Raw genomic sequence first — 24,679 nt, 5'->3', positions numbered from 1 at the left:
GGAAAATTGAAAGTATTGTGATCAAGCAACACATAGCACATATCCAGCACTTTGATTAGCAAAAAAGAGACAAATGCCTGTGACTATACTGACTCAATGCATAGTGAGTAAAAGGCATGGTTAAATTAATGTGTCTGCTCTAAGAGGAGAAATTCAGTGAAAGGTAAACTAGCTTTGTAGGTGCTATTTAATAGAACTGTATATTCATGATTGAGACTTTTAAACTGCTTTTTAATCAGTGGATAGTCACATTCATTTTTAAATTCCAAATTACATGTTTACATGTAATCATATGACAGTAAAATATCTTTTTGTTGTTGCTGAGCAAATATTTTATTTAGAACAATTCATGAATATTTTTAAAAACTATTCCAAAACTGAAAGGAATATTTTATACAAGTGTTAATTAGTGTGATTTTCCCATTAATTAGAAGTTACAAGACATATTAGTGTATTCTAGCCATGCTTTAATATCCAAAATGTATTTAGATTATGAGTTACTTTATTTTATATGACAACATAATTACTGAAATAATTCTACAATTTATAGAGCCCAATAATGTACTTGTGACAAATAATAGCTTCTTAAAAATTTACTACCACAAAGATCAAAACCATAACTGTTTGCTATTTGACAATACAAAAATTCTAAGACTTCTAATACATTTCAGATATTTTTGTAAAGACAGCATCACAGCTACCTAATACATCAAATTATATAGTGGGAGGAGTAGACTCTGTCTTTAGTTACATAACTTTAAATTCCCAAACAATGGTAGTTTTCAGCACTTCATTTCTGTAGAACAGAAATTTTAGCCAGTAACAAGTGAAAAATCTAATTGCTTGTAAGATTCTCTATGAGCTTTAATTTCGTAGCTCTATCTTTATATACAAGCATTGTCATCATTTTCTAAATATGAAAATTGAAGAGTAAAATAAAGCCTAGTTCAGTATGAGCAAGCAATTCATGTGTGTCTATGTGGATTTATCCAATAATTTGCTGTTGTAATGTCCTGCTACTTTTCCACTGGTAGGTTAACCCTAACAGAACAAAAGAAAATGATGCAGATAACATAAATTTTTGAAAGAATAAATGTTGAGTTCTGCAAAAATATCTTTTTTAAGAATATTTTGCTTTTTGATATAAATTTCATCTATGAAATTAAATTAAAATTATTAAGAATCTGGGATTCAGTATGAATAAATTCTGAAGGTCATTATAAACAAAACTCAAAAATGCAAAGATTATCAATCATGTCATGTTTTGAGTGTCTTTCTAATTTTAAGTGATTAGTGAATAATAAAAATACTGGAATTTTAGTTGCCAGTGATGACTGTAGTTGTAAGTTTTCCATTTACAAGCGTGGTTACTGTAATCAATTATCTGAACCATCTAAATATTATGCTCTCTTCTATTCAGAGCACATGATTTCACAAGGTTTGTGAGACCATTCATTGAGCTGTTCCTCATCCTGTTAGGTGCATTGGTCAAGTCTTTATTCCTCAGAGGATTTTTCCTAGCATACAGCACTGATGTGAAATAGTAGGATGCACTTCTACTCTTCTGCTGCCGGTCCTTTCTCTCACTCATTTTCCTCTGTTACTAAACATTAATTACCATGTAGCAGGCTACACAGATATTTGTTTGTTTTCTTATCCTTCCATCAAAATATAAATTTTTAAAGAGGAAGGATGATTGGCTTTTGTTTTGAACAGTATTGCATCAAGACAGTTTTCCAATATACTTTAGGCATCCCATCTCTGATTCTATCCATGTATCCATGTGTGCATCCATCTATGTATTTTTATCATCTATATTTATTGATTTATTGAATGAAAGAATGTGTGTTTTTTCTCTGAATTCACTATGTAACAAACTGGGTACAGAATAGCATAAATTATGTTGGTATGTCATCTCATTTTCATATATATATTTTTTCACTTAACCTTATTTTATTTACTTTTCAGAGTTACAAATCATGATATTATGAATGTTTGTAATAATAACAAAATACACACAGCATATAGCATGTGTCAGGTACTTTTAAAAACTCTACTTATAATAGCTAATTTACTCCTTCCAACAGTTCAGTGAGAAGGGAGAGCACTTTCCTTATTTTAATAAACAGGAAAACAGAGGTACTATACTGGTAGGCCAAGGTCAAACTTCAAAGTTTACCATTTATTTGAAGGCTACTTTGATTTACTTTGGTGAAGTGTGTTATGATTCATATAGTGTTGCATTTTTACAACACCTAATAGAAACAAATTTTTATCAAATCATTATTACTCATAAGTACTCATCATTTTCTATTGGAGTTTGTACTTATTTGGGACTTTTGACTACAATGCTACCACTGAATAAAACAATTTTGTTATTTATATTACTACAGAAAATATTTTCATGCTTGAAAATGTTAGTTTTGAAATTTTTTACTGAATTTTTTTAACAAAAGAATTTATGTCAAACAATAAAGAGAAAATTACTCAACATTCTTTTTAAAGAAATAACATACATTTCTACTAAGTATTTTAAATTAGATTCCAAATGCATCTATGAGATAATTAATCTTATTCCAGTATATATTAAAAATCATAAGCAGAAGAACTTCAAATACATGGAGAATTATTGGTGAGCTGTATGCTTCATAAGGTTTATTTCTCATATATTTTCTGCCATTAATACAAGAAAGTTATACATTAAAAATAGAGAGTTTTGTTTGACCCCCCGGTACCAAAAAAAAAAAAAGAGAGTTTTTAGATCATTTAAAATCCATTAAAAGCTGAGATATTCTTATAATTAATTTTCCACTAAAAAGAGAATTCAGAACCTTGAAATAGCTTGCAGAAGGTCATTGTCATGGTGAAGAGAACCTTTATGGCATCTCCCAAGAATGATTTCACTCCCTAGTGAAAACTCTGGGTACGTTGATGCCTCCCTGCCAGGGCTAGTACCGTGGTTCTTGGAAAGGGGGGCTCGCTTCCAATCCGATGTAATTGTGGTGAAATTTGTTAAAATTCAAATGTCTTTCTCCTCAGACGTGTTTTAAATAGAAATCTGCCTTGTAGAAATGTTTTTGCAAACTCGATTATTATTTTTTAAATCTTTTCTTATTCATATATATGGAGGATAGTTGATGATTACATTGCTCTTGAGGAATTGATGTAATACATATCTTCATATTGCATCTTAGTCATTTTTATTTAACCTTCCCCTCTCCTCCTTCCTGTCTTCCTCAATTCCCAACTTTTAATCCCATTTTCACAAAGTCTACTTCGCTGTTTCCTATCATCTGTTTTTTATTTTTCTCTTTAAATTATTTATATTTGGGGTTTTTATATAAGAGAAATTATGGAAGATTTATCTTTATGTATGAGATATGTTTCACTTCACATTATGGTTTTAAGATATATCCATTTTCTTGAAACAACTCAATGTTATCCTTTTTTATGTCTGAATATTATTTCATTGAATATATATGCCACGCTTTCTTTACTATTCCTCTGCAAACTGGCCTATAGGCTGCTTCCAAATTTATTATGGGTTGTGCTGCTATTATCATTAGTGTGCATTTAGCACTGTAATATGATGTGTCTTTCCTGATCCTCAAAATGATGACATAGGGCAAGATAATTTACTCTTTTCATAACAAGTGGGACAAAACATTTCTCAAGGTACAGCATAGTAAAAATTGTCAATAGCACTGGTTTTTCATTAGAAAATGGAATATTTAAGCTAGACATTGTGACACGTGGCTGTCATCCAAGCATTCAGGAATCTGAGGCAGGAAGACTATGAGTTTGAAGTCTATCTGGACTATACTGTGAGGTTCCATCTCAGAAAAGAACAAAAAAATCATAAAAAAGAAGATGGGTTATTTATTGCTATTAGACAACTACCCCAAACTTTACAGTCATAAGCCAATATAGACTTATTACCTCACGGTTTCTGTACATCAAGAGCCTGCACAGTTTAGCTGCAGTTTCTTAGCATCTGATTAGATCCACTTTCCAGTTTACTAAGCTCACTGTTGGCAGAATTCAGCTCCTTCCATATTGTTGGACTGAGACATCTGCTCCCCTCAAGTTGTTCACAAGATTTCCTTCACTTACCTGACACGGAGGCCTTTCCATAGAGTGATTTAAACCAGAAATATTTGCTTCATCTCAGTGTGCAGGCAAGGGAAGAGAGAGGAAGCGAGCCAGAAGTCCAGCCCACTAGAAACAATCATGGAAATGATACCACGCCACCTTTGCAGCATTTGCCTCATTAGAAGGAAGTCATTAGGTCCAGGTCACACTGATACACTGTGAATACGAGGAGGTGAGTGATCAGAAGCCATAAAAAAGAGGCCCAAACCAAGTAGTAGTGTGTATTTTCTTTCTAAATATATATTTTATGAGGCTTTTTTCAAATATTAATAGAAAGGTAACAAATGCATTGTCTTTGACAAGAAAAGATAATGCATACTGCCAAAAATGACTTTATCACCAAATGTTGCTTTTAGTATTACTGCCAAGGATACTATTTGTAAAATTACACACATTCTACTAACTGCAATTTTGGGACCATATTATTTGGAACAGATTATTACAAAAGGTGTTGTGATAGTTCTAGCATGTTGTTTACTCAATATTTAATAAGTGTTACCGATGTTCATTTGGAACAGAAACATAGAAGACAGGTGTGAGATGTTTGTTCAGGACTTTATGATTAAATGTGAAATATTTTGATGGAGCTATGTATAGGGAGAAAGCCACAGAGACAAAAACCAGAATTTCTCCAGTAGGAAGCTTATGTGAAAAATCAAGCTGTTTTACTTTTTTAAATAACAAGATTATTTGAATATATTTTAAAGTACTGGTGAATGTCTTCTTCCCTATAATTCCTAAAAACACAACCTCAAGTTCAGAAGCAATAATTTCAAAAGAATATACAAACAGCTTTTCCACTATTTTGCACGAACTATGTTTGAATACACTATTTTATAATGACATTCTGGTGACCTAAAGCAGTTTATTCCCTATATCATAATTTTGCTGTTATTTTTAATTCCTTTTCTCTTTTATTATAGCAAGACTCAGTAAATGGAAATTCTAACATTCATTTTGTAAAAATTTAGAAAAATTTCACAATTAGCTGGTTTTCAGTTTCCTGGTCGCTGAATGTAGGTGTTAAACTCAAAGATGTGTAAGACTTTCCCTGTATTTATCCATTCAGACACTGCAGGTATCAGTTTCTTCAGAAAAAGATCTCTGTCTCTGGTTTCTTTATTCTGCAATGGTATTCAGGATGTGCTTAATAAATAATGATGAGGAATGACTGAATTTAAAAACTTCAAAATTGCTTTGATATATGCATTGGGTCGCACTGTTCTGGAAACTTACTTAATCATGTTCCACACAGAGAGGATTCTGGGCACCTTAAATTTTGGTTTCTACCATTTTCACTTGCTAGCTCTTATTTCTATTTAAAACAGTTTCAATATATTCCTTCAATTTATGCTTATTTGATTTTACATTAGAAAACCTATTTCCGTTTTTACAATAATGTTCTCAGATTTAGTGGCTCTTGTTCACATAAAAGGGAAATAAATGAAAGGAAAAGGAAGGCAACTTTACTCTAGCTACATTTTCTTCCCTACTTTAGGAAGTTGGTATTTTTTTTCCAAAACTGAATTTTCATAGTTGGTGGTTAATGACTATTTCTTTAGGAATAAGGACATGGTAGGTGCCAACAACCAGAAAAGTTTTAAATTCACGTTCTTTATAACATATGTCAAATCAACCCATATAATTAAAGATGCAAAAATATGTTCTTACACAAATATGTAATAACTACCACTGTTGTCTTAACATCATGCTACTAAAAGATTTGTTTAAAAAATTCTGCTGTTAAATGTTTTGGAGGCACTGAGACATCTTAGCCCTTACTTACAAAACATTTAAATTTAAAAATTACTGATGAGACAATGTGGCAAACCAAAATTTCTTCCTTCAAGCATAGACTGAGGAGTGGAGTTGAAGGCATAAGCCAGAGAACAGCTGAAAATATCATTTAGATTTTCACTTCAGAGCCAGTGTATAAAGAAGTGGGAAGAAATACATCCTTACAGTGATAATAAGCCTTAGTATAAAACAAAGAATCAAGGAAAGTCATAAACAAGCAAAGTCTGAGAAATTGCCGCCACCCAGAGGGAACTAAAGAGACATGGCTAGTAAAATCACTGTGGTGTCTAGCATGTAATCCTCAAAGGAAAAAGGTCGAAACTAAGTTAATCTGATTAAACAAAAGAGTTCCATTAGTAATTTATCAATATCTATTCAGTAATCGTAACAAAAGTACCTGAGTGCTTTAAGATGTTAATTATAGGAGAGACCTGATAAGGGTGAATATAAAAGTCCTGTAAGTGTTGCGATTTTTCTATAAAGAAAAAAGAAACTGTCCTGAAAATGAAGATTTCTTTAAAACAAACTTTATTTAGTTCATTTGAGCATGAACACTCTCTTTTTCAGAATCGAAGCAGGGAGTTAACCATAGACCTGGGGAGGATGAACCAAGAGTCCTCCACAGTAGTGGTTGGGCTTAGGTTCTGTTTTTTCAGGGTTGGGCGTTATTTTCCTAACCTAACAAGAGGCTCCCAACACTAATCTAAACAATCGTTTTCTGTGAAACATGATGTGTACTGGAACTAGCGGGCCCTGTGGGAAGGTAAGAGGATTTCTCAGAGTGACCCTGGCCCATGGAGGGAGGTGAGTGTGAGAAGTGTTCTGGCAAAGGGAATTCCAGAGAAGGCACAGGCAGCCAGGGAAACGCCACGCCAGAGAGGGAATCTGGATGAGTCAGTGAAAGACCCCGTAGCCAAAGCCAGGGCTGCAGTGGCAACAAACAAAGCCTCCTTGGTTGGGTTGGTGGAATTTTCTTGCTCAGGAATAAGATATTGATACCTCTCTTAAGAATGTCTTTGTTCTGTTAACAATTAATGTTGCTTACAAAAATAGCCTGCTACCTACCCTGAGTATCTATAGGCCCATTGCTAAGTCAAACTTTTCTGCTTGTATCACCATAGATTGATTGTTACTTGGCTGATATATAATCACTTTTGTGTTTATAAACCCATAGACAAGAGCTTTGTTTCCATTTTATCTTTATTTTCTTGACTTTTTTTTCTTTTCCCTTCCCTCCTTTTCCTCTCTCACCTCCCCTGTGCCCCTTCCAAATACTATTTCATTTCCGAGTCTTCTTAACTTCATACCATGTTTAATCAGAAGTCTCATTTGCTTTCAGAAGTTGCTTATTTTGTTTAAATGAGGTTGTAACTATAATGTTAAATGTTAAAAGTCATATAAATTGCATCTCCTTGTGTGGCTTGTCTTTCTTGATACATGTTTTACAAATATGATTCTTAGTGTATCATTGTGATAAAAAAATAGTGGTGTTGTGATTTCTTCATGAGCATCTCGTCTTCTCTGGGTTAGGAATAAACCTATAAAAATGAAAAACAACTGTAGACTTTATTCAAGTCCCATGCCGGTTTCAATAACCTGGGGGTCTTTGCTTCTGCTTTACAATAAATGATGCTTTCTGCTTTTGCTCCACAACAAATACTTTTACTCAGTCTTTTGACTTTCTGTCTTGCAATTCTTTCCGGGTTGAGAAAAGAACCCATTAGCCTGATGGTAAGAATAACCTCTATTATTCAGATATCTTTTGAAAATTTCATCAATATTTGCCTTGGGAGGAAGTGCTAGGAAATATTCAACCAGTAAAAAAAATTAACTCCTTTTTTCTGTATCAAGTAAATCTGGAGAGTATGGGTTTACCTCATAAACCTTCAACTTCTCACTGTCTCAAATAAAGAACACAATTTGAAAGAGAAGCCCTGTACCTATAAATTTTTACACATCAGCACATTTCTTTAGCTTGAATTTGCAGATATGTCGTCACTCTAAAACATCAAATGGTAAAAAAGGAAAATCAGCAAACAAGATAAACCCTGCCTCTCAACAAAACAAACATGAGTGTCACTTCATACAACTGCCTTAAGAACTCAAGGTCAAAAGAGGATATCTTTAATTGTTAAGTGCTGTCAACTGGGATCAAATAAAAATTGTGTCAAAATTATGATAACATATTTGAAATACATGAAATGCTAACCTCCCCAGAGGAATGTGGAGTGACCTCAGTTTTTCCTAAGAGAAAAAAGCCATCTTTTGGGAAAACTTCTTCAATTTCTAATAATAAAAACTGAGTTGTCTAGTCCAAATGCCTCTATCTACTTCTACTCCAAGAACTTCCATTGTAGACATTCAACTTGAATCTTAAAACAATACTAATTTAGCTTTCTTGCATGAGATAATTTAGCTACTCTAAAGAAAGACCTGTAATATATAGGTAAATAGTTTTAAAAATTGCAAATTATTGAATAAAACCACCACATATTGGAGTTCCAATACCAAAACCTATGATCCTCTTATTGAGTCGAATTTATATGGGTTTCCTTTTTGCTTTCTTTATTTTAAATGACAAATCAGATTCTGTTTTCGGGAGTTCACGTTTGCTAGCAAATTAGAAAAATTCCTTATGTTTAAATATTTAAGCCATACCCATATATCTTGTTATTAATTGATTTATCAAATATTTAGCAACAAAAATATTGCTTTCTGGAGAACATATATAGTTAAGACAATTCAACCAAATAGTGTACTCAGTCATTTTATAAAATGGATTTCTATATATTTAAAATAATCAATTTTCTTTTTAAACAGCAAAATGCCTAAACAAGCAAACTTAAATTTATAACAAGCAAAATCTTTACAAATATTTAAATGATTGTTGTAAGTCTAATTAAGGTGCCAGTTTAGTCCTCTAAATGAATATTGTCTGTATTCACCAGATTTCTGTATACCTCTATCAACATTCACCACCTATTTATACCTTTATAGACTGCTAGATTTATATTGTTTTCCTCACTAGTTTATATGGAATTTTTCTAAAATATTTCAAACTAAGTTGAAAATAAAATTCTCCTTTCCAAATGAGGACTCCAACTTGCATTTCATAAGAATAGAAGCATTCTTGGATATAAACATAACACAATGATCAAAATTTAAAAATACTGACATAACATTATCGAATTCAAATGCCAATGATCATTTCAGCAATATCTTCCTTTTAAATCTCAAGTTTGGGGTAAGGACTGCACTTACGTGGCTTATATCTTTAGTGTGCTTTATTTTAGAGTTATGAGACATTCATATCTTGACATTTTTGAGGTTCTACCAGTTCTCTCAGTTGTGAATTCACATATGTTAAGGTCAGTTATTAAGCATATATTATATAATTCTTCTCTTTTCCACAAACTATACATCTGTTATTATTAAATAATAGCATCCTCCTGTTGCTACATGGTAGCATGTAGTTAAGTCCTAGCTTTTATTCAGTATAAGGATCCCTTTTTTCAATTGGAGTTTTTACTTTACTCACATTTAAAAAATTCTTTGCTACAATTGTAAAATTCACATATAATACACTATGTTTTATGGGTCAATACTGTGTCCACCTTTTCACTACTCTTCCTCTGTTTTATGTTGTATGATCTTCCTTTTATTGCTTTTATTTGCTTTTGGCAATTTTTTTACCATTTCATTTTAACTTAATAACTTTTTAGATATTAAACTTTGTCCACTACTACTCAATTACTATGCTGATTTTTAAAAATACATATATATTTCAAATATCATTCTCTTTATATTATATTTATATTATGTTAATATTACAATTCTCTTTATATTTATTTATATTATATTAATATGAACATTCTGCTTGTATTAAATTAATATTAATAGTTATCACTATAAATAGAAAATACTATTTATCATATTTATCATTTACAGTGCCCTTTATGAATTTATAAATTCATAAAATCCTATGAATTTATAAATTCTAGTTATAATATCTTATATATCCATATGCTAGAAAAATCCTCGTATTCTCAAAATATAAGGCACAGGTGTGCTAGTGATTGAGTTTCACTGTTTATATTAATCCCCCCAAAATGTTTTCTTTATATATAAGAATATTTTCTTAAATCTAAAGATCTTGTATCACAGTTCTGTTTTCTCTTTTATGATATTAAATCTGTTCTTTGTCATTTGGCTCACATAGATTCTGCTAATCAGTCAGGCATAATTTCAATTATTATATCCTTGTCAGTTTTTTTTTCTGGCCCCTTTTAAACTTTCTTTTTCTAACTGACTTTTAGCAAGGTAATTATTGTTACATTTGTTCTCCTTTACAGACATCTCCCTTGAGGATTATTTTGAGGTGAACAGCTATGTTTCTCAAAATTTGGCAATTTTTGTTTTTTCTATAGGAAGTTTTATACCACTTAATTTGTTCTTCCTGGGTTTCCAATGTCATGTATTTGATATTTATTTACAGAACTCTGATGGCTAGTTTTTGTTTCAATCTCTACTATTTTTATTCTTTATATTAATTTTTAAAATATATTCCTTTAAGCTGATGGACCCTTTACACTTCTGGTTTTACTCTTCCTTTAAGAACAGCCAGCCTATTTTTATTTCATTTACTTTTAAAATATACTATTTCTTTCTTTCTCAAAATTGTACGCCATTGCTCACATAGTGACCATAATTTTGTGTGAGAATTTAAATATTTTTAACTCCAACTTCTGACATGGATTACAATAATTACGTAATGCAAGCATGTACTAACAAAAAATTTAAAAATGAAAAAAATTCCATTTCAAACAGTTTTATTGGAACAGAACAAGTTTCTACCTGCTAATTCATCATCTTTATCTTTATGGACCCCATTTTTTACTGCCTTTTTATGATGAATCTAATTTTCCTTTTTCTTCATATCTAATATAATTTTAGTGTATAGTGTACATCGTGAATAACTCATTTTCAAGATTCTGGATTCCATTATTTTTGTCTAAAGACTCATGCATTCTGTTGTTTTTATCCTACCAGACAAGTGATTTGGCTGTAGTCAAACTCTGAAGTCAGTTACCTGCACAGAGTTAACACCTGGAGGTTTCTAACACTTACTTCTGACCGTTAATGAATCTCCTTGACTCATGTACAGGGTAGGGATGGCATTTTAATGTAGTTTTGTGGATTTTGTTTACTTCTTAATCTTTACATAGATTTAAATCTTCAAGTGTTTAGAAAATACTTTCCCTCTAGAGAACACTAGCTTATCATCTCAGGCAAGCTGAGAATCTCATTTCCAACTAATTGAACTTCTTATTCATGTCATTATTCATAACAGAACAAAAGTTAAAATGATGCTATGGTATTATATATAACATAGTATAGGACCAGGATGCAAGACATGGAATTATATATATCAACAGTGATAGTCCTCGAACCACAAGTATATGTCCACTGAGACTTATTTTAGGTACCACGAAGGCACTGGATTGCAAAACTGTTCTCTTATATGGATGGTGATGATTAATTTAAGTACCAATTTGACTAAGGTAAAGGACACTTTGAAAGTGGGAAAGCTTTATCTTGGCTATGCCTGTGAGGTTTATTCCCAGGGGAGAGTGGCCAGTGAGCTGGTCTGAGCAGAGAAGGGTCATCCTCAATGTGAGCAGGTATTATCAATCAGCGAAGAGTCCAGACAGAACAGAGGAGCAGAGGAAAGGTAAATGCACTCTGTCTCCTGGACCTGGAACACCATTCCTCTCTTTCCCCTTGTCACCATCTCTCCAGAATCTCTGCCTTCGGGTTTCCACAACTTACAACAGCAGCCCCCCAGCTCTGAAAAGAAAGTTATACCACTTGCTTTCCTCACCCTGATTCTTTTTAACTTAGACTTAGCCATGCTATCAACACTGCTGAGTTTCAAACTTCTGGACTACTCTGAGAAATCACGTGCTGCATAACTCTGTGAGCCAATTCAATTAATAAATCCCCATTTGTATGTCTATATCCATAAGTATATCCTTTATAGTAAATCTATATCATTTCTTATTGGTTCTGACTGTGTGAAGAACCCTAGAACAATGCTAAAGTTTCACCATTGTAATTTCTCCCTTGGTTGAAGAGTTAACCTTAGAAATTTATTTTTCATAAAAGAATATTGGTAGCCATAGCTCCACACACGTCTAACTTTAATTATTTTTAAGTCTGATGGAGTTTTTTTTTCTATAGAAATAAGTGCCAATGCTAAATTTGAAAGTACATTTTTCTTTTTCTGAAAATAGTTTAAATGGACTTAATTAAAGCCTAAATACCTCTACACCTGCATCTTTATTTTCAGTTCTAAAGAGATGCTAATGATACAATGCATAGTTTATGTGGGGTGACATAAATACACATGATTTATTATAATAATCACTAGCAATGAATACTTGTGAGATGTGAATATACTCCTAGTAATTTGAAATATTATTTGCAACATGGGAGGCAATGGTCTGATCTATATTTTAAGAATTATACAAAGAAAAGTGAAAGCATCCCACAGACACAGTGGAATAACAATGATCAAAAGTATATGTTATCCCAAGTAGGAGACAAATACAGAACTCAGAATGTAGCAGGTTTGATAACAAGAAAGATCCTTTGGTGAGGATAGTAAGTGTGATAAAAATAGCATGTCAAGTATCGAGGCACATAGCAATGAAAGAGAGATTATGTTATCATTAACAGCATGTGCAGTTGGGGCCTGGCTGATAATGGCTGATGTCCAGCGGCTAAAATTATAGGAATAAACAAAAATTGAACTGCTCCTATTTTGAAAATCTTGAATCCATAAATAGCAGATATCATTCAACAGTTTGAAATCAAGTAGCCTTGAATGAAGACACTGAAGAAGTGTAAAACCAGTTGGCCACAAGATTTATGTTTTTAAATAAACATAAAATCAGTTTCAAGTATTTTAATCTAAGTCCCAATATTTTACCTGAAATCAAGAAGCTACATTCTTCCACCTACTAAAAAAAGTTTGATCAGGATAAATTATCCCATCAATAAATAAAATTAGAGCATGTAATATGTAACCCTAAGTATAAGATAGGACAATACTAGTAATCAAATTCATGACTACATAGAATAAGTGCTTAAAATACTTTGTTAAGTAAAGTGAAACCAAAATAAATCAGTAATACAGTGTGAGTCTGATTTGTAGATTATTAAACCATCTAGTGTTTAAAAAACTTAAACTTGCTATTAAACCACACTGAAATTAATCAATTTCAAATATTCTAGGGAGGCTGCAGTAAGTCTACAGCCTTATAAAAGGGGATGCATTTTATAAATCGATTATGTAAGTGAGTGCATTGTTCAATCATAGCATTTTAAACTATGCTCCAGAGTAAATTATATATTTACAATATAGAAACATAGTGCAGGTATGACATAAATACTTTTTCAGAGAACTGAATACCTTTAAATTAAAATGTATACACATTTTAAAATTCAATGAATTTATAGCATATATTTCAAAAATATATGTCATATATATGGTGGTCTGTACTATTCAAAGTAAATTAAACTGCATATTTTATTGTGTCAACTTTTCTAATAAATGATCTTAAACCTGAAATAATCATTTGGATAGCTGCTATCAAGAACTGACTTTCATGTAATGCTAATAAATTGTGTTGTTAGTGCAATCACTCCTTCTCATGCTTTAGTTTATGATACTTTTAAAATGCTGTTAACATAATGAGTTAATAAATATATCTTGCAGGAATGAAAGAAAGAATAAATAGCTTTATGTGGTATTAGGATACTTTTTCTATCTACAATATACCGTATGCCCTCCTAATCACTAGTAATTAAATCCCCATCCATTTTTTAAACCCACTTTAACTGGCAGTTTTTCTGTGAAAACTTATCTCATCCTTCACGCAATACTTCACTTTTCTTAGACCCCATTAAACTTTGGAGCTTTCTTTCTTACATCATTTATATCTCCACTTCATATTTCCCCTCCAGTCTACATTAACCATCCACTGGAAACTTCATGAATTCAGGTCAAATCTCACCAAGGACATTAAAAGTAAAAACTAAACCAAAAGTTTTTTGTAAACTTCAACTGGAACACTGCTCTTAATTCTTGCATCTTCTTTTAAACTAGACCCCTTTGTACCTCTGCTTCTGTTGGTGATGCACTGAGTGTTATGGTGTCATTACTAATAATTCTAAAATGCTTTATCTTGCTTTGAACATCTACCCTCAACTTTCATAAGGCTCAAATTATGATGTTTGAATGCCAAGGCCCTCGGCCACAGGTTAACTTTCTCAGCACCTATTCTCATCTTCTCTTTCTGGCTTTCTCAGCCCCTGGGTACAATGAACACACTCTCTCTCTCTCTCTCTCTCTCTCTCTCTCTCTCTCTCTCTCTCTCCCCCTCTCCCTCTCCCTCTCTCTCTGTCTCACCCTGATGCTCTCTTTTTCTCTCCTTGTTTGTATGATTATTTCTCAGATTCTAAACTTTTTACTCTCAATTTTTCCATACAAACTTGACCAACCTAAATTTCTCTATATTAGTTTCCTCCTCAGCAAAAGGGTAAACAGTAAACAATACTGATAAGAAAAACTTTCTCACAGTAGTTCTAATACATATTAAGTGCTTATAAAGGTTTGTTATCATTAATATTTAAGAACCAATTTAAATGTTCACTTCTATCATAAACAGTGCCTCTATTCAGCTTCACATTTAAAAACTCATATACTTTCCAAAACACTGAACACAACCACTTATGTGGTAGTTAATTCTGCCAAACTGTATCTATTTCAAATCTTTCAAAAAAGATTTGCTAAAATATTATATTTGCATTTTGCTTTCTCTTTTCTGTCCTAAGCCAATTTTAAGAGGACTTTTTCCTACATATTCTAATGAAAAGAGTCTTTGGTGGCCATTCTGATGCTTAAGTCAACAGTCAATCTACATTCATTTTTGTGACTGTCTCATCTGTATCATTTGAAAGGTTTACTCCCCATTTTGCCTGAAGAAACACTCTTTGCTGTCTTTTATGAAACTGTGGAGTTTGATGTGCAAATATATATTTCAGTATACATATACATATCGCTAACAAATATGTATGTATATATACATATTTGTCATAAAGGTATATTCTTTGGCTCTTATTTTCCCTCCCCTGTCTCTCTGTTTTTGACTCCTTCAGTAGTCAAAAGTTTTCTGTCTCCACCTTCTCATCTTTGTTTCTATCACTAAAAGTTATTCTCTAAACTATTACTAATGATCTTTATAGAAAACGTGTCAAAATGTCATATATCTAAATCCTTTTTAACTCACTAAATATGATCACCTTCTGTAGCTGCATGGCTAAAACTCAGTATCATCTGGGAGAGGTCTCTATGTCCCCTCTTCTTTAACTTCAAAACATATCTTCAGTCTAATCAGTCCTCCCAGCTACTATTTTACCATGTTCTATTCATCCAAATGAAACTCCCTCAAAACACACTTTTATATTCCATTACTCTGATTTTTTTTACTATTTCTTAAATATTACAAGCATCTTTTAGTTCTCATATAATTCACACTAGGTGGTTCATTTTTGTAGGAATGCTCGTTACAGAATTCTATGGTTTCATATCTTATATTCACAGTTTCAATCACATGTCTTCTAAAGAAAAATACTGTCAGACTACCTTACCTAACATGGTTCTACAGCTGTTGTCAGCCACGTTACTTATTTATCCTCTTCATGACTCTTCTCAAAGCCAGAACACAGTATTATTTTATGTTTTCATACATTTACTTTTATAGGACATATCTGTAATATAAGATTATTGAGAACAGGGATTCTTTTTGTCTTCCTGTCCTTTTAGTTTACTGTTTCAAGAATAGTGTCTGACATATAATAGGTGTTTGGTAAACATGTGTTTACTGACAAAAGAGTGGTAATGGATGAGAGGAGAGGAATTGGTAGAAATCGATGAGATAAAAAAACATACTTCTTGATATCAATTCTTACTAAATCAGACATTTATTGTAAAAACCATGTAGCAGTAACATTTGATTACCATAGAGAATAATAAGGTGAACTCTTTTAAATAAAATTGAATGTAAGTATTCACAAGTGCTTAAAAAAATAGGTAATGAATAAATGTTCTTCTCCTCAGATGCTCTGTAGTTTTTCATATACATCACTGGATTATTTACCTCTCTTGTTCTTTTTGGATTTCATATTGTTAGCTAATTTTTTCTGTATATTAAAATTTTCTAAGTTCTGCCTGCATTTTTCAAAATTTCTTGTATATTAAAGTGGAAAGTAACCTGCCTTCACACTGAAATACCATACATTCACCTTCCATTTTCACCATTCATAATCAGTTCTCATTTAATCAAAATGTAATATCATCTGCTACTTAAATCTCTGGCACTTCTTTGTCAAATCCTAGGTGCTGTCTGTGGTCATCCTACCTCCACCTCTACTGTATCCAATACCATTCATCTATCTTTTGCTGCACATAGCCTGATCCCAAAGCAAAGCCTGAAAATTCTTCCCTGTCTTTGCCTTCCTTCCCTAACAGTTTTCCCATTATTTCTTTTGTCTTCCAACCAGCATCTTTTATAGATTCTTTTTGCTTTGTACATTGTTAAGATCTCCTGTTATATTTATAATCTGTCTTCTGTTTTCTTAGTTCATGAATTTCTTGCACAGTTTTTTTCCTGTGGTCTCAAAAATATCTATTATTTTTCTTTTCAAAATCTTAGAAAAATTTTCTCAGGAAAACCAAAATTTTATTTTGAATAAAATTTCATCATAATATTTAATTGCAAATCATATATGTCTTAAGCATTAATCATATCCATGACTAAGAAAGCTGTAAGAAATTTGCAAATACTGAAGACTATTTCACCCCAATTAGTTTCCAACATCATTTCTTGCAATAACTCATTAGGAAGTAAATTTCCTGAAGTGGAACATGCCTAATTATTTCTGCAATATCCTTGGTATCTACTAAAATTTGCCACAGTGAGGTCTATGAATTCTATGCTAATTAAGTATTGTTAAATTATCTGACGAACAACAACATCAGTAGAATCTTCTAGTGATTTTAAACCTAGGAAAATAAGAACAGACAATATATTCCAGACATTAATACAATCCGGATCTAAATCACTCTCCAGAATTGTGAATCAAGATCAGCAATCTTCATAATCTTATAATATTGTATTTTACATGCATTATGCAGAAGTTCCTTTCTACTCTGTAGTGAGGTTTAATATTCATTAGGCTATAAACAGAATTAATGTTAATGTGTCTATTTATAACGGATTAATATGGCTAAGACAAGATCACATGACTATTGTCCCACACTTTCACATTTTACACTATTGCATGGAGTGGACCCTCTGGTTTCTTGCACAGTGAAGCTCATTTGCCTTTGTCTGCAGGAAAAAAATCATGTGGCAGCATGTTAAAAGTCAGAGATACACTAATAGGAGGGAAAAAAGAGTTTGGGGGAAATTTAGTTCATTTCTTTACTTAATTCTGTAACAATGAAATTTTTTTATCAGTAACGTTTTGGGCTATTTTGTTTTCTAGGTTCAGTGAACTTTAAACTCCTTTCCCTCCTTTATGGACTTTTCTTAAACAGTAATAATATTGGGAGAAAAGGCAGTTATTTATTCTTTCCAAAGTAAATGAAACAAGTTATATTATATATTGAACATCAAAGCTAAGCTTCAAAAATTTCAAATGCAAAAGTCAATATACCAAAAATTGACTGACAACTGGGTAAAGGCTGCGATGCACTCCCTTTTCAAACACATGTGTGATTATTCACTTAAAACTTTTTGTTATTAAGTGGAGATGTGCATTGGTTTTGTCTCTAGGTAAATATATAGAAAGAAAATTAGTTTTATTCATTCCTCTACCTCATTAATCTTCTCATGTCATTCAGACAAAAGACTGAATAAAGAAACTGACTTTACACTTTAATTCACAGGTCAAGGCCCATATAGTTCCATCACTGAAAAGAATTTCAAAGCCATCAGGACAAATAACTTTGCCTCACTATAACACCTATTTAAAGATTTTTTTTCTTTTGTTTTGAACAATAAAAATTCTTTCACTGTTATCAGAGAAATTTTAGTTTGAAATCTTAGGTACTTTTGGGTATAGAAGATTAAGAGAGAAAAGTACTACTAAGGCATTTAACAGATCATTAAAAGTAATAGCAATGTTTATTGAAAACTTACTACGTTCTGACTACAATTTTAAGCTTGTTTCAAACCTAAATAGTTTAATCTTTACAATGACCTTATGAAGTTTTGTTTACTCATCTTATAAATGAGAAATCACAATACAGAAAGGCCATGCAGCTTGAGCCAACTCACTACACTAAGAGTAAAAAGGCTGTGACTGCTACATAGGTGGGCTCCCTCCAGATTTTGAAGTTATCAGTAGAATTTTCTAGATTTATATGTCTGTGTGGAGGGCCAGGGCGCTCTGCATATGCCAATATGGAGCCGAGATTCAATGACTATAACTCTATTTGTTCTAAATTTAATGATTGTATCTAATGACTAACTTTGGGGACTTCCTTTGGATTCAGTGGAAAACTATTCTCATATCATAAATGAAAGGCAATTTTGGACTAAATTTACTTTTTCTTTAACTTTCCTTGATAGAAACATTGCATGAGTTTATCCAGGAACATCAAGAAGTGAAGGCTTTGGTTATATCCATAATACAATTTTCATAAATAATCCCTCAAAAACTAATTATACATAGTGTAACTATTGAATGAACAATAATTTTTCATAAGTTATTTCAAAATTCTAAAGGGTATAGGAGATTTGGCACAATGAAAGTCAATTTTAATCTTTCTAGTATACACATACTATTTTTCAGAGCTTCAGTTTCATTGTAGATAAGTAAGTTAGTTTTCCTTCACAGTAAAATTTGAGATTTAATTCTTTTGACTTGGAAATAGAAATTTTTATATTTATGCCTAATATATTAAATTTCCTCTGAATTATAATGTACTTGTTAGTTTTTAAATGTGAGAACTAAATGAATCATCAAACATTCATATAACATTTATGAACCGTAAATTCACACAAATACATTTTTTATATTAAGAAAATTTATTACAGTAAATGACTCACCATTAATTCCCCCCAAATACTCTCCCTCTCTTTTATTTTTTTCTACCACACTTAGAGAAAAACCCAAGTATTTTTTATTAGTATGTGTTTTCAGTGCAGGTAGTTTACAGTCATCTCAGGGAGTGGGTACGGGAACATAATACAGCTTTACCGCTTGTTTCTTTTTTTTTCACCTGCTTTCCTCACACCTTTTCCTTTTTATTTTCATTCAGGTTGTTAGGTTCCTCGAGGTTCTTAGGTTGTTAAGCATATCTGTATTCTACTTATTTCACTTTTCCCTCTTCCCCAAGTTCTCTTAGACCCCTTCTCATCTGCAAGAGATCTATCCCTTTGTCTCCTTCTAGCCAACATTTATTGTGCTCTTTTGTACTTTGTTTTACTCAAACGAGAGACACTACATGGTATTTAAGCTTGCACATCTGATTTATTTCACTCTACATTATATTTTCTGATTACATCCATTTTCCTACGACTATTTAAGATTTGTCCTTCTTTATAGCCAAGATATATCCCCACATTTTCTTTATCCAGTCTTCTGTTGATAAGTATACAAACTCCTTCCAGGATTTAGCTCTTATAAATTGTGCTATGGGGCGGGGGATTTAGCTCAGTGGTTCTGGTGCCTGCCTCCCAAGCACAAGGTCCCGAGTTCGATCCCTAGTACCAAAAAAAAAAAAAAAAGAAGAAAAAAAAAAAGAAAAAGAAATTGTGCTATGAAAATTCATATGAATGTATCACTATAGTATGACAGGCAACAGAAGAAATAAAAGGGATATATAGAGAGAAAAAGCAGAGCTCAAATTATTATTATTTACAGATGACATGATACTCTCTGTAAAAGACCTGAAGAACTCCAACAAAGAAACCTCCTAGAATTAATAACTAACTTAAACAGTGTAGCAGGATCAAAATCAAAATTCAAAAATCAATAGCATTTGTGTACACCAATAATGAATTAAATGAGAAAGAAATTATGAAAACAATACCACTCATGGTAGTGTCACGACAAATGAAATACCTAGGTATTAACCTGAACAAAGAAGTGTTAACACCTCTGCAAAGAAAACTACCATACTCTGACTAGGGAGATTGAAGAGGATATCAGAAAATGTAAAAATGTCTCCTGCTCCTGGATAGACAGAATCCATATTGTCAAAATGGCCATAATCCAAAAACTTTTACAGAGATTCAATGCAATCCCAATCAAAATGGCAACAGCATATTTCTCAGACCTAGAGAAAACAATCCTAAAATTTGTTTGAAACCAGAAGGCCTAGAATAGCAAAAGCAATCATGGGCATCAAGAGCAAAGTGAGAGCTATTACATTACCTGACCTCAAGCTGTACTACAAAGCAACAGAATAACGGCATGGTACTGGAACAAAAACAGACACCTGGATCAATGAAACGGAACACATGGTGCAGAAATATCCCTTGGCACATTAGCTGTTTGATCTTAGATAGAGGGGCCAAAATGATACATTGGAGGAAAGATAGCCTATTTAACAAATGGTGCTGGGAAAACTGGATATCTGCAGAGGATTGGAAGTCAATGCATATGGCTCACATGTACCAAACTAAAATCAAAAGAGATCAAAGATCTAAACATTGAAACAGAAACATTGAACCTACTGGAACATAAAATGGGTAAAACTCAAATTCAGATACACTTTCTAATCCAATACATTTATCCCTAAATTGTAAAAATCAGTATTTTGCTATTATGTCTGAATTCCTTAAATGAATTATGTGTATGAATATCTCAAAAGGTTTTGTTTATTTCAGTAACCATATAAGTAACTTATTAATCTATCATAATGTGGTAAAAATATGAATATGAATAAGTTGAAAAGCAAAAAACCGCAAGTATCCTCTTATTGCTATTAGCAATTAAATTTGATGCTGTTATTGGATTTTACATTTCTTCCAGCATAAAGCATATATATTTTATAAGATCTGTGATTATCAGTTTTGTCTAACTAAACAGTACACCAAATTAACAGTAATGTCTAGTTCTATAATTATTTTAAGTAAAAACTTTTTACTCTTTTTAAAACAAACCTCTCTCTCCCTCTCTCTTTCTCTGCCCTCTGCCACCTTGCCCTATAAACTCCCTATTGACCAACTTAGACCTAATAATAATGCATTTCGTACTCCAAATAGCAAAAAGAAGTGATTTTGAATGTTCTCTCAACAGAAAAATAATAAATGATTAAATTGATTAATACACTAATGACCTCCATTTGATGATTATACAGAGTACATTTATTAAAATGTCAAAGTTTACCCTATAAATATATGAAACTATTACCTGTCAAAAATTTCAAAAAAGAAAAAATGTAAAAACTATATTATGTCACAGCACAAATGACATATAAAATTTATTTACTGAAATAATAGCAAAGAAATTCTAAATATTGTTAAAGAATTTAAAACCCAAATAAGTATATCATGGAGATACACAAATAGTAATGATGAGGAAAACACTCCTCCATGTCACATCATAGACAAAACTCCAGAAGTCCAGCCACAAATGGGATTTTAAAAATCTGCTCACAGAAATAATGGCAGAACACTTCAAATGTGAGAAAAGAGAGTCATATAGAATCCCAAATAGCCAGGAGCAGAAATAATCCTCTTCATGACACATCATACTCAGTATCTCAGAAGGCTAACATAAGGAGACTCTTAAAAGCTGTTAAAAAAAAGCACCAAATCGCTTATAAAGGTAAACTCATTGGAGACAGCAGACTCCTTAACACAAACTATAATTGCCAGGAGAGTTTCCAGTGAAATGTTTCAAGCCCTAAAAGAAAACTTCCAACCCAAACTGATACATCTTGTAAAACTATCTTTCAAAATTGACAGAGACCGTTATTTCCATGACAAAGAGCACATTAAGAAATTGATGACCATGAAACCAATATTAAAAAACTTCTCAAAGATTTTCTAGAAAGAGACAATAAAGCACAAAATGTCAGAAACTCTACTAGAATTAATACACAAAGCAGAATGAGTAGTTAAGCAGAAGGGAAAAGAACTCACTTGTGAAGGAAAACAATTCCCCAATCAAAATACACAAATTGGCATAATGGATCAAAAAACAAAACCTAATCATATGCTCAATAGAAGATACACATTTAATCCAAAAAGACATTCATAGCCTAAAAATCAAAGGATGGAAACCAATGGTCCATGCAACAATGTATGTAGGTCTCTTCCAAAAGAATTAAAGATAATATATTACAGTGACTATACATGCAAACTTGTATTCATTGTTGCACAACTCATAATAGCTAAATTGTGCAATCGCCTTATACATCCATCAGCAAATGAATAGATAAAGAAAATATGACATTGCTGTGCACGCCCTACCGAGGTCCTGAGTCACGAGGAAGACGCCGAATCACGCCACTGCAGACAGGCAGGTCTGCATACACACTACCGAGGTCCCCAGTTGCGCGGAACATGCCGAATCACCCCGCTGCAGACAGGCAGGTCTGTGCACGCCCTACCGAGGTCCTGAGTCACAAGGAAGACGCCGAATCAGCCCGCTGCAGACAGGCAGGTCTGCCCACGCCCTACTGAGGTCCCCAGTCCCGCGGAACACGCCGAATCAGCCCGCTGCAGACAGGCAGGTCTGTGCACGCCCTACCGAGGTCCTGAGTCACGCAGAAGACGCCGAATCACCCCGCTGCAGACAGGCAGGTCTGCCCACACCCTGCCGAGGTCCCCAGTTGTGCGGAACACACCCCGAATCAGCCCGCTGCAGACAGGCAGGTCTGTGCACGCCCTACCGAGGTCCTGAGTCACGCGGAAGACACCGGATCACCCCACTGCAGACAGGCAGCCACCTGATTCCACATTACCAAGGCGCAGAGGACACCAGACCACCAGACCAAGGTACTGAGTCCCACTGTTCCCGGCCCAGAGGTAGGGGTTTCTGAGCCGTCGTCCCAAAGGGGAAGGAAGTGGGAGGGCTAAGGGAAAGGATAGAAGGGAATGGGATTAATATGAGAAAATGGAAAAATGGGAACAAAATCTTTGTAAATAGGTAGGGCTGGAGGGGTTGAAGGGAGGGCTGGGCAAAGGTGAAAAACAAGAACCAAGAGAGACTCTGTAAAGGTGCAAATTTCCAATGATGAATGTCATTATATTGTATACCTAAAATGTACCAATTATTAGAATGAATAATTGTAGGGAACAGGGGAAGGGGACGTTACCAGAACCTCTGCAGTAAGTCCTAGTCTTCTGAGAGCGACGGCAGCACACGGCGAATTACAGGAAAGGTAGATGAATGAGACTGAGAAGAAGCTGAGCTTTGGGTCTGATCAGTGCTGCTCTAGGCGGCAAAGACAAAGCCCCCAGCTTACCACGCCTTTTATTCAGTACATCGGGAGAAACAAATGTAACAAATGACTTGCAGAGAGTTCAGTACATTGGGAGAAACAAATGTAACAAATGACTTGCAGAGAGTTCAATAGTTCACATTGGGATAAACAAGGTGTAACGGAAGGCTTGCAGAGAGTTCAGTACATCTCCGGCAAACAAGATGTTAATCAGTCCAAGAGCAACGAGGAACTGAGCAGATGTTTGTTCTCCCAGGATGTTTCTTGTCCTGGAGAATCACAGCATCACTGGATCACTGAAGTCTCAGTTGTGACTGGAGGCCAAACTGGAGTTATTCTGTAGCTGGGCTGTAGGCAAGAGAACTAGGCTAAACAAATGATTTATCCCTAGAATTATGTAGCATTGCTCCCAACAATCACAGTACTCCAGAACGTCCTCATCTTGGTTCCTACTCTGCTTGGCCTCTGGGTCTCCATAGTTGTGGAAATGGGCAGGGTTCGGGTAATAGGAGAGGGAAGCTCCCCAGCCTGAGCCAGGGTGCTGGAAGCTCTGGGCTCTGGAAAGCCACACAGGTAGCAGCAGTAGGAGCTGGAGGAAGAGCACAGAGCAGGGCACACAGGGCCTGTGCCTCCCCATTTTGTTGCCCGTCTCTGTGACCTCCTTGCTCATGGGACCCTGTCCAGAGCCCAGGGAGGCCAAACACCAGCCACCTCGGGCCTCCTGCGTGGCCACCTCCTCTGTGCCCAGGACCAAGGCCCCTGGAGCCCTGTCACCAATGCGCAGTGGGCCCACACCAGTTCCCTCTGAGAGCACAGTGACTGAGGACACTGCTTCCCTCAGTGTCCAGCCACGGACTGTCCCCAAGGCCCTCCCCCCACCCCAGGGCAGAATACCCTGTGGTTATGATGGACGGAATGGTTGGCATGGTGACTTTGTGACCCGCAGCTCTGCCCAGGGACCTGCTTGTTGACAGCAGCAGGATCATGGTCAGCATCATGACCACATGCAGGTCCCTTGGCAGAGCTGTAGGTCACAAAGTCACCATGTCAACCATTCTGTCCATCATAATCCCAGTGTTTTGCCTAGAGCAGGAGGAAAGGGCCTTGGGGACAGCTGGCGGCAGGACACCTGGGGCAGCAGTGTTCCCAGTCTCTGTGCTCCCAGAAGGAACTTGTGTGGGCACACTGGGCATTGGTGAC

The 24,679-nt window shown here is 34.1% G+C and overlaps 1 protein-coding gene across 2 annotated transcripts in view; it reads left to right on the top strand.

Moving 5' to 3' along the window:
* Positions 1-6,631: 6,631 nt before the first annotated feature.
* LOC147828181 (anthrax toxin receptor-like) overlaps positions 6,632-24,679 on the top strand; it is a 28,737-nt gene continuing 10,689 nt past the window's right edge. The window contains exons 1-2 of one of the 2 annotated variants that reach the window (XR_015451197.1): positions 6,632-6,712; positions 22,790-23,404. The gene's annotated coding sequence lies outside the window, so the exon portion shown is untranslated. Of the gene's footprint in view, positions 6,713-22,789; positions 23,405-24,679 lie in introns of those variants that run through there. The other variant, XM_087210953.1, reaches the window with a different exon arrangement.

Source organism: Heterocephalus glaber, unplaced genomic scaffold, assembly GCF_053883595.1.
Source record: "Heterocephalus glaber isolate CG9 unplaced genomic scaffold, H.glaber_assembly_v1.0 deba00001236, whole genome shotgun sequence".
In the NCBI taxonomy this organism is placed as follows: Eukaryota; Metazoa; Chordata; class Mammalia; order Rodentia; family Bathyergidae; genus Heterocephalus; species Heterocephalus glaber.
Note: the sequence above shows the minus strand (reverse complement) of the source record. Positions and strands in the feature narration are given on the sequence as shown.